Genomic DNA, 4,259 nt, shown 5'->3' on the forward strand with positions numbered 1-4,259 from the left:
GGCTTAAAATGATACACTGGACCAGATGCACTTCACAGATATTTACAGAACTTTCCATCTGAAGGCAAATGAATACACATTCTTCTCAAGTGCACATGGAATTTTCTCCATAATAGACCACATACTGGGTCACAAATCAAGTCTCCACTGATACCGAAAGATTGGGATTGTTTCCTGCCTATTTTCAGACCACAATGCTTTGAAACTAGAACTCAATCACAAGAAGAAATTTGGAAGAAACTCAAACACGTGAAGGATAAAGAACATCCTACTAAAAGATGAATGGGCCAACCAGGAAATTAAAGAAGAATTTTAAAAATTCATAGAAACTAATGATAATGAAGATACAACTATTCAGAATCTTTGGGATAGAGCAAAAGCAGTCCTAAGAGGGAAATACATCAAAATTCAAGCATCCCTCAAAAAAATTGGAAAAAAACTCAAATACACAAGCTAGCTTTGCATCTGAAGGAACTGGAGAAAGAATAGCAAATAAACCTACACCCAGCAGCAGAAGAGAGATAATAAAGATTCAATCAGAGCTCAATGAAATAGAGGTCAGAAGAACTGGGGAACAGATCAACAAAATCAGGAGTTGGTTCTTTGAAAGAATTAATAAGATAGATAAACCATGAGCCAGCCTTATTAAAAACAAAGGATTAAAGACTAATGAATAAAATCATGAATGAAGAAGGGGAGATCACAACCAATACCAAAGAAATACAAAATATTTTTTAAAAGTATTTTTTTATGTTTTTTTTAAATAAAGTTCTTTAATAGTCTCCATTTAATCGGTTTATTTGTTGTTAATAAATTGGCAACACAAGGAGGGGCCGAGGGTGTGCTCCTAGCCAGGCTCCTGTGTGTGTGGGCTCAGGCAGAGACTGTGCTCTGGGGCAGGGCACAGCCACCCTGTGCCGCAAGGGATGGAAGAAAAAGGCCCCCACTTCTAGGGGAACCCCCTGGGATGAACACAGCGGCCAGCGAGCAAACAGAACCAGAGGTGCTAAAGGAAAACGAGGGAGGGAGGGACAAATGGGCAGAGATGGGGGAAGGCAGCGTCCTCTGGTAGCCCCACCCCTGCCTGGTAGGTTCCTCTACCCAGCTATTGATGCAGGTCTGCGTGTTATCCGCTATGCCGCTGCCTGTTGCGTTGCAGACCCGCTTGGCCAAGAGAGGCCTCCTCAAACATCTGGGGCCCCAACCGGAGGAAGAGATTATTGCTGAGGACCACGATGATGACCCTGTGGACTATGAGGCCACCCGCTTGGAGGGCCTGCCACCACGCTGCTACAGTGTTTGACCCATCCTGCGGGCTCCCCTCTACTGCAATGTGGACACCGACCTCGCGTCCTGGCTCTCCCCGCATGACCCCAACTCCGTCCTTACCAAATCTGCCAAGAAACTCAGGGGCAATAATGCAGATGCTGAGGAGAAGCTGGAGCGTGGCCACGAGAAATCAGGCCGGAGCCACGGGGAGTCCGACAGAGATCGAGAACGTGGTTAGGACAAAGTGGACAGAGAGAGAGACCGGGACCGGGACCGCGGGTATGACAGGTCAGACCGGGGAGAGAGCAGGGAGCGGCGCCATCAACTCAGAGAGGAGCTGCCTCCCTGCCCCAGAGCTAGGAGGCGGCAGGCCGGAGGACGAAGTTAGACCCCGTGGACCCCGGCCCCACTCGGACGCGCCTCGGGGCACACGGCCAACAGGACTCCCCAAGGGGAATGAAGCCAAGACAGGCGCAGACACCACAGCAGCGGGGCCGCTCTTCAGCAGCGTCCCTACCGGGTCCGGGAGCTGCGCTCCGGCCAACCGAGGCCTCCCGGACCAAGCAACTGGACTGAGCCTCCCCATCACCCAACCGCCAACCCGGGGGTTTTTAATAAAAGCTTTTCAATGGAAAAAAATATGAGCATATGTATGAGCAGCTATACACCCAATAAATTAGGCAACCTGAAGAAATGGACGCATTTCTGGAAAACCACAAATTACCAAAACTGGAACAGGAAGAAATAGAAAAACTGAACAGGCCAATAACCAGGGAGGAAATTGAAGCAGTCATCAAAAATTTCCCAAGACACAAAAGTCCGCGACCAGAGGAATTCTATCAAACGTTTAAAGAAGAAATAATACCTATTCTACTAAAGCTGCTCTGAACGATGGGAAGAGACAGAGTACTTCCAACTTGTTCTATGAGGCCGGTATCACCTTAATTCCAAAACCAGACAAAGACCCCACCAAAAAGGAGAGTTATAGACCAATATCCGTGATGTACACAGTGCAAAAATTCTCAACAAGATACTAGCCAATAGGATCCATCACTACATTAAGAAGTTTATTCACCATGACCAACTGGGATTTATCCCCAGGATGCAAGGTTGGTTCAACACTCTAAAGCATTCAACATGATAGATCATATCAACAAGAGAAAAAACAAGAACCATATGATCCTCTCAATAGATGCAGAGAAAGCATTTGACAAAATACAGCATCCATTCCTGATTAAAACTTCAGAGTTTAGGCAGGGAGAGAACATTCCTCAGCATCTTAAAAGCCATCTATGAAAAGCCCACAGCAAATATCATTCTCAATGGGGGAAAAAACTGAGAACCCTTCCCATATGCTCAAGAACACGACAGGGATGTCCACTCTCACCACTGCTATTCAACATAGTACTAGAAGTCCTAGCCTCAGCAATCAGGCAACAAAAAGAAATAAAAAGCACTCAAATTGGCAAAAAAGAAGTCAATCTCTCCCTCTTCGCAGATCACATGATACTATATATAGAAAATCCAAAAGCCCCCACCCCAAGATTGCTATAACTCATACAGCAATTCGGCAGTGTGGCAGGATACAAAAACAACGCCCAGAAATCAGTGACATTTCTATACACTAACAATGAGACTGAAGAAATAGAAATGAAGGACTCAATCTCATTTACAATTGCACTCCAAAATGTAAGATAATTAGGAATAAACCTAACCAAAGAGGAAAAGGACATCTATCCTAAAAACTACAGAACACTTCTGAAAGAAATTGAGGAAGACACAAAGAGAGGCAAAAATATTCCATGCTCATGGATTGGAAGAATTAACATTGTAAAAACGTCTATGCTAACCCAGGGCAATTTACACATTTAATGCAATCCCTATCAAAATGCCATGGACTTTCTTCAAAGAGTTGGAACAAATAATATTAAGATTTGTGTGGAATCAGAAAAAAAAAAACAAATAACCCGAATATTGAAAAAGAAAACTAGAGCCGGGACATCACAATTCTGGGTTTCAAGTTGCCTTGAACACTACAAAGCTGTGATCAGCAAGACAGTGTGGTACTGGCTCAAAAACAGACACATAGGGATCCCTGGGTGGCGCAGCGGTTTGGCGCCTGCCTTTGGCCCAGGGCGTGATCCTGGAGACCCGGGATTGAATCCCACGTCGGGCTCCCGGTGCATGGAGCCTGCCTCTCCCTCTGCCTGTGTCTCTGCCTCTCTCTCTCTCTCTGTGACTATCATAAATAAGTAAATTAAAAAAAAAAAACAGACACATAGATCAATGGAACAGAATAAAGAACCCAGAAATGGGCCCTCAACTCTATGCTAACTAAATTTCAACAAAGCAGAAAAGACTAACCACTGGAAAAATTCAATGAATGGTGCTAAGAAAATTGGACAGCCACGTGCAGAAGAATTCATCTTTTGATGAACACCAAGGCTCCTTCCACAGTTTGGCTATTGTTTACATTGCCGCTATGAACATTGGGGTGCAGGTGTCCCAACGTTTCACTGCATCTGTATTTTTGGGCTAAATCCCCAGCAGGGCAAATGCTGGGTCATAGGGCAGTTCGATTTTTAACTCTTTGAGAAACCTCCACACAGTTTTCCAGAGTGGCTGCACCTGTTCACATCCCCACCAACAAGCAAGAGGATTCCCCTTTCTCCACATCCTCTATATTTTGGTATTGGTTGAGTCCTGATTTGTGACCCAGTATGTGATCTATTCTGGGGAAAGTTCCATGTGCATTTGAGGAGAATGTGTATTCAGTTGTGTTTCAATGTTAAGTTCTGTAAATATCTGTGAAATCCATCTGTTCCAGTTTCATTTAAAGCTCTTTTTTCTTTGGAGATATTGTGCTTAGAATATCTGTAATTTGCAGAAAGTGCCGTGTTGAAATCTCCTACTATAGTTATTCCTATCTAAGTATGTCTTAACTTTGGTTATTAATTGATTGATATACTTGGCAGCTCCCACATTTGGGG

General features: G+C 44.3%; 1 pseudogene; it reads left to right on the top strand.

The window, feature by feature from the left end:
- The first annotated feature begins 1,135 nt into the window (after positions 1–1,135).
- On the top strand, positions 1,136–1,845 carry LOC100683469 (annotated as a pseudogene).
- Positions 1,846–4,259: the final 2,414 nt, after the last annotated feature.

Source organism: Canis lupus, chromosome 19, assembly GCF_011100685.1.
Source record: "Canis lupus familiaris isolate Mischka breed German Shepherd chromosome 19, alternate assembly UU_Cfam_GSD_1.0, whole genome shotgun sequence".
Classification (NCBI taxonomy): domain Eukaryota; kingdom Metazoa; phylum Chordata; class Mammalia; order Carnivora; family Canidae; genus Canis; species Canis lupus.